Source organism: Triticum aestivum, chromosome 7A (assembly GCF_018294505.1).
Source record: "Triticum aestivum cultivar Chinese Spring chromosome 7A, IWGSC CS RefSeq v2.1, whole genome shotgun sequence".
Taxonomy (NCBI): domain Eukaryota; kingdom Viridiplantae; phylum Streptophyta; class Magnoliopsida; order Poales; family Poaceae; genus Triticum; species Triticum aestivum.
Genome location: NC_057812.1, coordinates 164,078,077 through 164,092,178, shown reverse-complemented (window position 1 = coordinate 164,092,178; position 14,102 = coordinate 164,078,077).

Below are 14,102 nucleotides of genomic sequence, written 5' to 3'. Positions count from 1 at the left end.
GCCTAGCCGAACAAAACGGAGCGTAGGAAGCAAGTGCAGGAGCCGGGCAACCCAACTATTGACCGAAGACACAATTCGAAACCGATGCATATATAGCAATATCCGAGAATGTTTTTGCCGAATTCCTAAAGGTGTCCGGCGTTGCACTGCGAGACTAATGCTAGAAAAGCACAACTAGTTTAAAAGTGCCAAAAAGCTTGGAAAACCAAGAAACGTCAGTAAAAACATGACGTCCGAACAAGATCAAGTGTTCGGTGCCAATCCGAAAATTGGTCTTAGAAAAAAAAGAAGTGCTTCTGTTGTGCTTTAACATGATACGTCCTATCTCAAGACTTCGAGCGGGTCAGCCTACGGCTTCAACCTCCTATCCCGAGGGCGGAGTACTTCTCATTAGGCCAGTTTAGCAAACTAAACTCTAGCGGCTTTGAGAGAGAAATTAGGCTCTCCGGCTGGTGACCGCACACTCGTATAGAGTCGGTTACAATGGTAGGAGATCTTGAATATCTGCATTGCCAAGCTTGCCTTCCACGCCAAGGAAAGTCCCATCCGGACACGAGACAAAGTCTTCAATCTTGTATCTTCATAGTCCAGGAGTCCGGCTGAAGGTATAGTCCGGCTACCCGAACACCCCCTATCGAGGACTCCCTCATTGGGGATATTACTACTGGGCGTAAACCGGCCTATCTGGGCCGGGTTAACTTCATCAGTAGTTAATTATGTTAAAGCCCAAGAAGGCAGATGAGAGCTCAAGGCCCATAGTCGGTTCAAGGCCTGTAGCCGTAAACCAGCGTTGGTATTTAACTTGTATTATAAGTTAGGAATAAATAGAGACCAAACCGGACACATCTATGAGCCGGTATTGGGACTCTGTGGACCGACGGGCGTCACCTGTGTATATAAGGGGACGACCCGGCGGCGGTTCAAGGACAACAGACAACAACTCGAGACTTAGGCGAAGCTTGTTTGCTCCCTAGTCATCGAAACCCCATCAATTCCATCACAGCTAGACGTAGGCTTTTACCTTCATCGAAGGGGCCGAACTAGTATAAACTCTCTTGCGTCCCTGTGTCCGCTTTAACCCCTTCAAGCTAACCCGCCGCGATGGCTCCACGACTAAGTCCTTTCTCTAGGACATCTGCCGTGACAAAACCACGACACAATATAAAATGGTTGATATAGAGAGAAAAAGAAAACCACTATATATACACTAGCAGGAGCCTAAGCTACAAGCCTGCTTGCTTGGCTTGCTCTCTTCACAAGCATAGAATGACGGTGGCCACACTGCTGGTCACATATCCAGCCTGATCCCGCTGCAGGGGGAAGGGAACAATGTTCTGCGTAGATGCGGTCCACATCGGCGAAGGAGAAAACCCACAGTTGATGTGTCCCAATTGGGGGTCCCCGCGGTATGGGCTGATGCCGCCTCCCAACCGCCCTTCTAGCTACAGCCCAACGTCCTAGGTAGTACATCTTCCTTTTGGAGCTGGCTTGCTCCATTGCCGCAGCTCCCCACGTAGCTCCATCTCCATGTCGATCTTTCTCTACTTCTACCGGCTTTTATTTGTGATAGTTTATGTCTCATGAACTAGTGCCAATACTATTATTCTAATCACACTTCTTCAATATCTTTGTCATCAGGGATGCTCAGCTCGATTTTAGTGGAACTGCACAAAAGCATTGTATGATCCGAGGGTGCCAGCCGCCTTTCCTTCGACATGTTCTACCTAGCTAGGAAATTAAATCATGTTTACGGTTTAGGGTTTAAGTCGTAGTGACCCCATCAGTAGTTTTTCTTTTGTACACGCTCTCACAACTTTTGTCTTTAGTTGTAAAGTAAATATTGGCTATGATCTGTGAATCATTGAGATGCATCAGCATGCGTGTTAGTTTTCCTTTGTATTTGATGGAATGTTGTAACAGGGCAACCTTGGAGTAGGAATGAAAATGGAGTGGAAAGTTTCCGTTTTTCCAGAGAAAAAATGGGAACGGAGAGAAACCAACATTTTGTTTTGTTGGACCGCACCATCGAGCAAAACCAACATTTAAATCACGCCTGTCGCATTCGTGTCTCACCCTCCTCCACGGCTCCACCCCACATGGTCGCTCGGCATGCTACTCACCGCAAACCGAGTATATGTTAACTTTCCCGCCTGCTTGTCGATGGATCACTCCATGGAGTACTAGCACTAATGGAAGAGATTGACGAGTTGGGGGAGGACAGGTAGCTATAGCACGAACTCCCAAGAACTTTTTACATGCATGTTGTGGTCAGCTATTGCGACCTTTGAATGCCGAGTAGTCGCGTGCACCGGGAAGCGGCGCGGGTGACACTCTCTCGGTTGGTGCGCCGCTTAAATGCCGGTGCCAGTGAGAGGTCATGTCCGCTTTGGCCGGGCATGAATGCGGCATTGACCGTTTCAGGCAGGAAGCACGTGTGGGTGATGAAGAGGGTTCGGGTTGGTCAGGAGCGGGCGTGGCAGCGGTCCGGACGCCCGCAAACAAGAGATGTTGTATGTTAATATTGTTGCGTATATAATTAACAACGTAAATAATGTGCCAGTTGGACAAATATGATTGGAGATGGAGATGGAATTTTACGTAAACACAGATATGCATGTCTATGTCTATGTGTGTGTGCGGGACGACTCTCGCGACCTGGAAGTGGGGGCGTGTTTTTTTGATCGAGTTTTCTTTCTTGGTACGTTAAAAATTGTCCGCCACTTTTCGTTTATTTTTTCTAGGAATGCGTGTATTCTATCTAAAACCACTACTATGGAGAGATTTTTTACTCCATTGTATATATAGCCTCTTGTTTGATAGGGTTTCTCGTGTCTCGCTCTCTCATCCTCTCCATATCAAAACAAGATGATAGTGTCCACTCTATCTCTCTCCTCACCGGTGGTCATAGATCCGGCCAAATCCCGTCCGCTGCGGGAGGTGAGGAGGTGCAGTGTTGACGTTATCGCCGTCAGCGATGGAGGAAGCCGATGCGCACTATCCTCTGGGAGCTGGCGCTGGCGCGGATGAAGGTCGTCCACGCCCTTGTTCGCTGTCGTCGTGTGGGCAGATCTCGCCCGCCCGCCTAAGCGACATCTTGCCAGCCTGAGGTATAACTTCTTGTACTAGTCTAGCTCCCCAGGTCACTGCATGCGGGTTTTCTTCTATGCGACTACTCCCCGGCCCCCCATGTATAGTATCTAGGGTTCGTCGGCTGGTCCAACATCACCTACTATTATAGAGGAAATGCCACTCGAAAAGTTGTCCTGATTTATGCCTCGGTGGAGGTATACATGTTGTTTCGACAAAAAGTACATGGTGGTTGTGCGGTCATTGTCCATATGCTCCTATTGATGCTGCTAATCTAATACTATCACTGGTTAAATGAAGAAATGCTTTTTTCTCTGGTATCCTGGTTTAGAGCATCTCCAATAGCTTGTCTATATGGATGTCTATACTCGTTATCCATGACGTGAGGCCAAAACAGGCGCCCAACAACTTGTCTATATGGTCGTCCAAATATACACATCCTCTAAATGTCGTTGTTAATCTTGTGCCACTACCAAAACAAAGTAACAACACTATATCCCTTTTTTATATTTTTGCAAACAGCGATGCGTATCTCCATACTCGGGCATGTCTTCCTCAATTTTAGTGGAACTGCACAAAATTGGATGGCCATTGTTGTTCCGCCTCACTGTCCTCTGCCACGTGGTTCTTCCTTCCTCAAGCTTGATTAATGAGAATAAACAAATCACAATGAGGATTTGTTGAAATTCATAAGTGCCTCACCCAAACTTGATACCAAATGGATGATGCATCACCAGGCTGACCTGTCGATGCTCATGGTTGCGCCTCATGGTTGCGTCGGCTGGTGAAGCCGATCGATTTTCCACGAAAAACAAGCTGCCTTCCATCAATGCTCTTTGCTTGTTACCCACAAAGATGATATCCTTCATCAGTTCACCTTGGTTGCGTTGGAGATGCAGTCGTCTTTCACGTTGGTGCAATTTTATCACACAATTGACTATGAACCAAATGTTTCCTGAAGAAGGATCGATGTTGGTACTAAGAGCATAAGTTTTGTATTGATTTCTAAGCCTTCTCACAACTTTGTCTTCAGCTCCCCTGTAATTTTATTTGTCCAGCTATTAACTTTGATTAAAAAATGGTGTGGACTAAAAACCCAGATGGACGTAGTAGCCCTCCATTTTTATTTACTCTGCATATTAGATTTGACTGAAGTCTAACTTTGTAAAGTTTGACCAAGTTTAGGCCAAACACAACAAACCATAATTATTGAGAGAGGGCAAACTATACATACTCTCAATCCTTTCCGACAATTGAAATTAAAATTCTTTATTTGTACACACTCTCACACGTTTTCGATAATTTGGCGCATGTGTGGTTGTTCACTTAGACTAGTCACAGTGGGGAGTAACTTAGAGAGTAGTAACATGCATATGTTACTAGTCTATGTTACTACCTCCACAGTGGGTAGTAACATATGTGTTATGTCATGCCACTTCATTTATTAGGTTGAAGACTCATCTTTTCTTGATATATGTGATGTTACAGTAACTAGCTATGTTACCACATGTTTCTCTTTCTTCATTAATTACATGCCACATCATCTATTTTGCTTAGATAAGTGTGATGTTACCACCTATGTTACTCCCACTGTGGGTAGTCTTAATGGAGGGTAGTGTACCGCACGTGAAGGACAAGAAGTGTGACCAGGACGCGTGGATCGTTACTTCATCGGAAGTACTTAGTTTTCTTCACTGGTACGTTAAATAAAGAGTTTTGTTTCGTACTTACACAATTTAAAACGATTGTTATGGAGAGAATAAGAAAACCACTCCGCTATATATTAGTAGTATACACGAGTACTATATGGACGCGGCTTTATTGACTTAGTGCACCTGCCTTTGGGTGTATGACAGGTGGGCCCAAAATGTGGCTAGCCCACCTATCATACAGCCAATGGCAGGTGCAGTTAAGGCACTGGAGCTCAGTCCGTAATATAGTATATATGTAGTACACTATATAAGCTGGAGCCTCAGCGCTTGTTCGCTAGGGTTTGCATTCTCCACACCGTCGTCGCACTATATATATATATATATATACACGCTGGAGGCTCATTATTCCTTTGCTAGGGTTTGCTATATACACAGTCTCTCACCCTCTTCACCAGATCTAAACAAGACTGCGTTGTGACCTCTGTCTCTCTCTCCCCCTCATAGCTAGTGAAGGAGGCGTCCGGATCCCGTCGCACCGGGAAGGGGAGGAGGTGCAACGTTCACTCTATCGCCTTCGGCGAGGGAGGCAATCCACTACCGGCTGCGCTGTTCTCTTTCACCCAGCGCCTGTGCGGGAGGGCCACCGACCCCTTCTTCCTCGCTGCCGTATGTAGTATGGGCAGATCCGGCCTCCTACCACACGCCTTGCCACATCCCAGCGACCCTAAGGTATAAGTTTCTTTGAAACCGTCATTGCTCTAGCTGCATGCGGATCTTTTTTGATTCTGTAGTCGAATCTAGGTCTTGGTTCAAAGAGGAAAGAAGGGTGCGGTGGAGTGGAGCATGAATCTAGGACATTGTTCAATGAGGAAAGGAGGGAGGGAAAGTAGTATAGACTGGCTATCCAGCCGCTTTATTGGTCGAAAAGGGAAAAAGGGGGTAATTCAGTACACACATCTGTAAGGAACCAGTCTCTTTGTTGAAAAGGGAAAGAAACTGGGGGGTTGGGTAGTTTGTGCAGGACTAGATTTGCCGCCCTCGCATAGGAAAAAGGTTCAAAGAGATCAAATATGGGACCAACACAGATATGCTGCTTGGCTACATACTCTGCATCACCCATTTATACGTGTGAACGCACATGGTGCTGGCATGTCCCATGTACCAGACAACTATTTTGCTGTTGTTAATCTAAGAATGCTGCTGGAAAATTGAAGCAATGCCACTGTTAAAAGTAAATTACATTCTTAATGAATGTTGTTTTAAGAGAATGTCTTTGTTAATATGAATCAATGCAACCGTTTTAGAAATGCTATTGTCCTACTTTGTTTTCCATCAAGATAAGTTAGATGCTTCTTTTTGTCGCCGTTTGTTTCATCCTCCTTTATTGGCCAGTAATTGTTTCTGTTTTGCCTCTGTTAAAATAGGGATATCTATTCAACTTGTTGCTATAGCAAACTCAAACGTCACACCGGCGACTTTTCTTGATTTCAGTGCAACTGCACAAAACGAGATTGGATTTCCTATTTGTGTTGGCAGATTCGTAGGTGATCTTGTGTGCATCATGACAGGTTGGTACTTGCCTTCATCCACATGATCGTGCAGTGTGTTTTGAGATGTTGTGCTACTTGTATTGGTACTGTTTTAAATAAATGTTGAATTGAAGCTATTGTATTGCTCTCTTTTCACATTAAGTAGTGAACAAAAATGGTACCAACCCAGACATGATGCTTGTTGCTTTGTTACAACAAACTCTGCATCACCCCCTTTATAAGTAGATGGAAGCACATGGTGTTGTTGCGCCCACTCTCCCCTGGAACTGTTTATGCTTTTTCTTAATCTAATGCCGCTAGTAAAATTAAGCAATGCCACTCTCAGAATTAACTACTGAACTGTTTTAAGATAATTTCTCTAGTAATATGAATCAATGCATCCGTTTCAGAAATGCTACTGTCCTATACTTTGTTTTCCATCAAGATAAGGTAGATGCTTCTTTTTGTGGCAGCATGTTTCATCCTCCTTTATTGGCCAGTAATTGTTTCCTTTTTTGCCTCTGTTAAAACAGGGATATCTATTCAACTTGTTGCTATAGCAAACTTAAATGTCACACCAGCGACTTTGCTTGATTTCAGTGCAACTGCACAAAACGAGAGTGGATTTCCTATTCGTGTTGGCAGATTCATATTTTATCTTTGTCGTCTCATGAAAGGTCAGTACAGGCTTTCATCCACATGATGCTGCAGTGTGCTTTGAGATGTTGTGCTACTTGTATTGGTATTGTTTTGGATAAATGTTGAATTAAAACTATTGAACTGCTGTCTTTTACCATTAAGTGGGCAAAAATTGTTCCAACCCATATATGATGCTTGTTGCTTCGTTACAACAAACTTTGCATCACCCCCTTTATATGTAGATGGAAGCACATGGTGTTGTTGTGCCCACTCTCCCCTGAAACTGTTTATGATTTTTCTTAATCTAATTTTGCTGGTAAAATTAAGCAATGCCACTCTCAGAATTAACTACTGAACAGTTTTAAGAGAATTTCTGTGTTAATATGAATCAATGCAACCATTTTAGAAATGCTACTGTCCTATACTTTGTTTTCCATCAAGATAAGGTAGATGCTTGTTTTTGTGGTCGCATCTTTCATCCTCCTTTATTGGCCAGTAATTGTTTCCTTTTTTGCCTCTTAAAACAGGGATATCTATTCAACTTGTTGCTATAGAAAACTTAAATGTCACACCGGCAACTTTGCTTGATTTCAGTGTAACTACACAAAACGAGATTGCATTTCCTATTCGTGTTGGTAGATTCGTATTTTATGTTGGTCGTATCATGAAAGGTCAGTACAGGCCTTCATCCACATGATTGTGCAGTGTGCTTTGAGATGTTGTGCTACTTGTATTGGTACTGTTTTTAAATAAATGATGAATTGAAGCTATTTTATTACTGTCTTTTCTCATTAAGTAGTGAACAAAAATGGGACCAACCCAGACATGATGCTTGTTGCTTTGTTACAACAAACTCTGCATCACCCCCTTTATAAGTAGATGGAAGCACATGTTGTCGTTGTGCCCAGTCTCCCCTGGAACTGTTTATACTTTTTGTTAATCTAATGCCACTGGTAAAATTAAGCAATGCCACTCTCAGAATTAACTACTGAATCTTAGTTCAAAACTGCAACACTTGTTAGGGATTGGCGGGATTACCATTTTTGTGGCTGCATGTTTCATCCTCCTTTATTGGGCAGTAATTGATTCTTTTTTGCCTCTGTTAAAACAGGGATATCTATTCAACTTGTTGCTATTGCGACATTTTGCTTTGCTTAATTTTGGTGGAACTGCACAAAAGGAGACCGGATTTCCATATATGTGTTGAGATCTCTTTTAGGTCTTCCTCACGAGTTGTTTCAAATCTTGGTCTTGAAAGGTCAGTACCGACTTTCCTCAGAATTAACTACTGAATCTTAGTTCAAAACTGCAACACTTGTTAGGGATCGGCGGGAGTACCATTTCTGTTAGGGATCGGCCGGAGTACATGTTTAAGAAATGTATTGTTCAGATAATGTCTCTGTTATTATATATCAGTTACAGTGTTTTACAAATGGTACTATCCTGCTTTGTAGCTATTTCTACATGTTTAACCAAGGTATTGTTAAGATAATGTCTCTGTTAAAATGAATCAGTCGCATTGTTTTAGGAATGGTACTTTTCTGCTTTGTCGGTCTTTATACATGTTGAAACAAGGCATTGTTAAGATAATGGCTTAGTTAATATCAATGAATCACACTGATTGAGATTGCTACTCTCCTGCTTTGTTTCCCATTAAGATAAGGTAGATCAGTAGATTTTTTCTTCTGGGAGTACAAGTCATCAGCCGTTATTTCTGTATAATTATTTCCCTTATACCTATTGTTGCTTACAGGGATATCAAAATTAAAGCTCGGTTTTATTCCGACTTTGATTTTAGTTGAACTGCACAAAAGGAGCCAATGTGTCTAAGGCAAACTGCTGCATTAGTGGGTCCAGTTGGTCTTACCACCTTGTAGAAAGAAGCAGTCACTGTTTGTGCTACATTTCACAAGGAATGACCGAGAAGCTTTACAGAGTATTAGTAGACGTTGGTGACATGACTAGTCTGCAGAGAGCATAGGAAACTCTACAACACGTGGAGTGCACTGGGAAAAAAGTGCCCAAACAAGTACAAGAAGCCAGGACAGGACTCCAAATCTGTCAATGTCATTCTAAGCAACAATGATGGGGCATCTGGGTATGGTAATCTGTTTACCGTACTTTCAGTTTATTAGTCCACCAATTGGTGGGTTGACACTAGGGCCAATATTCATGTGTGTGCTGATGTGTCTTTGTTTTCTTGAAGCATATAAATACGAAATCCACAGGGATGCTCAGCTTGATTTTAGTGGAACTGCACAAAATGTTTAGATGGTTTGTGTCCTCCATAATACTTCATCATGCACAATACATCGAATGGTTTTCTAATCATTCGTCGTCACCTTGAGCCACCAAACTATATGTTTGAATGGAGCTGCCAGTGTCAGCCATTAAGAAGGGTAAGAAGAAAGACAACAGGAGAGATGGCTGCTTTACTTGTGGTTCAGAGGAACACTGGGCAAACAAGTGCCCAAACAAGTACCAAGAAGCCAGGACAGGAATCCAAGTCTCTCAATTTCACTCTAAGAAACAATGATGGGGCATATGGGTATGGTAATATGTTTACTGTACTTTTAGTTTGTTAGTCCACCGATTGGTGGGTTGACACTGGCGCCAATATTCATGTGTGTGTTGATGTGTCTTTGTTTTCTGGTAGCATATAAATACGAAATCCATAGGGATGCTCAGCTTGATTTTAGTGGAACTACACAAAATGTTCATATGGTTCCTGTCCTCCATAATACTTCATCATGCACAATACGTCGAATGGTTCTCTAATCATTCATCGTCACCTTTAGCCACCGGACTATCAGATGACAAACTGATGATAAACCCCGCCCGTTCCACAATCATAGGCATTACATATTTTGAATGGGAAAAGCTTGTCAAAGTTTAATCATTGATGTTAGCAAGAAGACATTAGTTTAATATATTGGAATTGGAAAACCATGTCAATTTTTGCTCATTGATGTTAGCCAGAAGACATGCATTTGATATTTTTGAGTGGGACTCCCTTTGCTGTGAGCAACGTCCATCATTTTTTCCTATTCCTATCTTCAATTCAGAAGTAAATATTTACTCTGTTGAGATGCATAGTCACATGAATGTTGACTTATGTAAGGTATTTTAAGAGTTTGTTCTGAATGTTTTCCATGTAATGATAGGTGTCGGTGTCAAAACCGGCGGATCTCGGGTAGGGGGTCCTGAACTGTGCGTCTAAGACGGATGGTAACAGGAGGCAGGGGACACGATGTTTTACCCAGGTTCGGGCCCTCTTGATGGAGGTAAAACCCTACGTCCTACTTGATTTATTCTTGATGATATGAGTATTACAAGAGTTGATCTACCACGAGATCAGAGAGGCTAAACCCTAGAAGCTAGCCTATGGTATGATGGTATGTTGTCCTACGGACTAAAACCCTCTGGTTTATATAGACACCGGAGGGGGCTAGGGTTACACAAGGTCGGTTACAAAGGAGGAGATATTCATATCCGTACTGCCTAGCTTGCCTTCCACGCCAAGTAGAGTCCCATCCGGACACGAGACGAAGTCTTCAATCTTGTATCTTCATAGTCCAACAGTCTGGCCAAAGGATATAGTCCAGCTGTCCGGAGACCCCCTAAACCAGGACTCCCTCAGTAGCCCCTGAACCAGGCTTCAATGACGATGAGTCCGGTGCGCAGTGTTGTATTCAGCATTGCAAGGCGGGTTCCTCCTCCGAATACACCACAGAAGAATTTGAATACAAGGATAGTGTCCGACCCTGCAAAATAAGTTCCACATACCACCGTAGAGAGAATAATATTTCCGCAAATCTAATCTGCTGACACGTTTTGGAAACATGACATCATGCCATGGCTCGGTGATTATTCAAACGGTTTTTGTTTAACCAGCCCCGCACATAACGCGAGGCAGTTTCTTGACATGTCTTGTCAAAGCAGAGATCGTGTCCCCCTTATTACGAGATTCTCATCAATACGGGCGTGGGTAACCCAACCGCGCCACCAATTATGGCGCTTGGGGGATAAGCAAGTTTTACCAGGCTAGTGGGGGTGCATAGTTTCGGCCGCCCTTATAAAGGGATAAGGTTTAACCTTTCTCTACCCATGCCTTCTTCCTCCTTGCTCATCCGTTCTTGCGCACTCGAGCTCCAACGCCCAAGTCCACATCCTTCCCCTCAAGCTTCTCCAAACATGTCCGGAGTGGGAGGCAAATGGATGGCTTCCTCCGTTACGGAGGGACACATCAAGAAGCTGCGCGGAGCCGGATACTTAGCCGCGAATATCGCGCATCGGCTGCCCGCTGTGGGGCAGATTGTTCCTACCCCGGAACCTCACGAGAGGGTAGTTTTCCTCCACCACTTCCTCCGCAGACTGGGGTTTCCCCTCCATCCATTCGTCCGCGGTCTCATGTTCTACTACGGGCTGGACTTCCATGATCTGGCCCCGAACTTCATCCTCAACATTTCGGCGTTCATCATCGTGTGTGAAGCTTTCCTCCACATCCGGCCCCACTTCGATCTGTGGTTAAAGACCTTCAATATCGAGCCGAAAGTGGTGGGAGGCCAACAAGTGAAATGCGGCGGAGCCATGGTGGGCAAGATGCCCAATGTTACATGGCTTGAAGGCTCCTTCGTGGAGACCATAAAGGGGTGGCAATCGGCGTTGATCTACATCACCGAGCCGCGCAACACCAACTGGGTGGTGGCCGCTGAGTTTCGATCCGGAATCCCCACGCGGCTCACCTCCTGGAAAGAGAAGGGCCTATCCTGGGGCTCATGCTTGTCAACATAGTCCAGGTCATGCTCTTCCGCCGGATCGTCCCGTGTCAACAACGGTATTTCAACTTGTGGGAGTTCGACCCGGCCCAGCACCAGACTCTGAGCGAGCTCTACGATACGACGCACAAGGACGTTTGGAGGGTGCTGTTCAAGGGCGTCGAGGTTCCTCCCTCTCTCACCGAGGACCGCGGGCTAAGCGCGAAGCGCCTAGCGCATTCGGTGAGTTCTATACATCCGGTAGGATATTTATTTCCCCTAGCTTAACCATGTGCGGGGTCTGAGCTCCATGCCTTTCACAGGAATGGGTGGAGACGTCGGAGCAGATTAACTGTCCGGCCCCTCTGCCCGAAGACACTGCGGACGCTCTCCTGACGGAGATGCTGACTCCAGCTCCTTACAAGGTGCCGGAGAAGACCAAGAATGCCAAGGGAACCCAAAAGAGTTCCCGACGCCGGGTGGTATCGGACTCATCGTCCGATAACTCTGCGACGCACTCCTCCCCGAAGACGAGGAGGAAGATGAAGACGCTCCCCCTTCAGTTGGGGGAGACAAGAAAAGGAAGGCCGCCCCGACCGGGGGGGCGAAGGGTCCAAGAAGGGGAGGACCCTCCTTCTGGACTACCCCACCACCTCCGCTGAAGGCGAAGACGAGTGGCTGCTCAGGGTCAAGCCCCTGGCGAAGTCGTAAGTATTCGGATACCAGAGTAACTCATGGCATATGTTTCTCGCACTGCTTCCCCTAACGCCGAATATGATTATGCAGACCGCCCCAAGCCCATATCGACGTATCTTCGTTGGGCGACTCCTTGGACTCATCGGATATGGATAGTGATCCACTTCCGACCGCCATCTCCCCTTGCCCTATGGACAATGTCGAGGTATTGTCTCAAGAGGCACCGGGTCGAGGGGAGACAATCCCGAAGGCGCCTCAAGGCGACCTTCCGGACTCCAGGAGCAGAGGGAGGGAGGCTCCCGAGGGCTCCGAGTTCGGTCTTCAACCGAACACCGCGTCGGAACCTCCAGTGGTTCCGGACTCAAGCAGGCGGCCTCCTTCCAAAAGGGGCAAGACGCCTGGCCGGTGACCTCTGTCCATCCAGAGGCACCGGACAATCTGCTGGGAGCACTTCGCAGCGCTTCCATCAACGAAGAGCACCGCACTATTATGAGTGCGGTGATCCAGAAGGTTCAGTCCGCCAAGAGCGGACTGACTGAAGCCTGTGCCAGCCTTCTAACAGGCTTTGAGGTAAGTATTTGAAATATAGGAAAAATATTACCACATAGACAGTAGCCCCTGATGCTCTGTTTGGTGTTCAAAAAGAAAAGCCGAATAGAGGATCAACTAATATCTCAGGAGTCTAATATAAGTATGTCTATATGCATATGCAGGCTTCGCTGCTGACCTCTGCCGCACTGACTGCGGAGGTCGCCGTACTGAAGCAGGACCTCGAAGGGTCCAAGAAAGAGCTCGGCCTTGCCAAGAGGCAGCTCGAGGAGAACAAAGGTAAGTAGTACCTAGTCTATGGATATATATAAAAAGAATGTGATTGCAAAATGACGGGATCATCGTAAATTTGCCAGGGGCCACGACCAAGGTGGTGACCCTGAAGCAAGCGCTATCCGAGGCCAAAAACAAAGCGGCCAAGGAGCGCACCAAGCGGGAAAAACAAGAGGCATGGGTGGGCGAGGTGCAGCAAGAGCTCCACGCTCTCGTGACGAAGCACGAGGTGTTGGAGCTTGACTTGAGGACGCGAGAGTCCGAGCTTGCCGCGGCCCTTGAGAGTGCAAAGAGTGCCAAGGCTGAAGCCCAAAAGGCTCTCTAGGAGATTGATGCGATGAAGAAGATAGTAGCGGGTAAGGCATTCTATATGCAAAGCAAGCATGTGAAAGTAAACTACTTGTTACTTACCCGAATCCGGAGCTCTCCAGGAGCATTCGCAGATTTGCCCCGCAGCGTGTCGGATGCCGCACAGTTTTACCAGGCCGAGGAGGGAAGCTCAACGGAGAAGCTGTTCTGGTCTCAGTATACTGGGACCGAACACCCGATGCCTCTGAGCGACCAGCTGAAGCAACTGGTCGAGCTGCACAAGGCGGCCGAGCAGGACATGAAGGGCTTTATAGTCCGGATGTGGCCTGGCGACGCCCTTCCCACCAGCTATTTCGGCCTGGTGAGGCGGCTTGTGGATGCCTGCCCACGGCTGGAAGTCATTAAGCGGTCCGTCTGCATCGAAGGTGCACGCCGGGCTTTCGCACGTGTCAAGGTGCAATGGGCCAAGATGGATGCCGTGAAGCTGGTGAAGGAAAGGCCGCCTGCGGGCAAGGAGCATCGCCACCCCGAGATGTACTATGAGGGTGTCCTGAAGGGTGCCCGTTGATGAAGCTATGTACCTAGGGTAGGGTCACGGACCTGTCCTAACT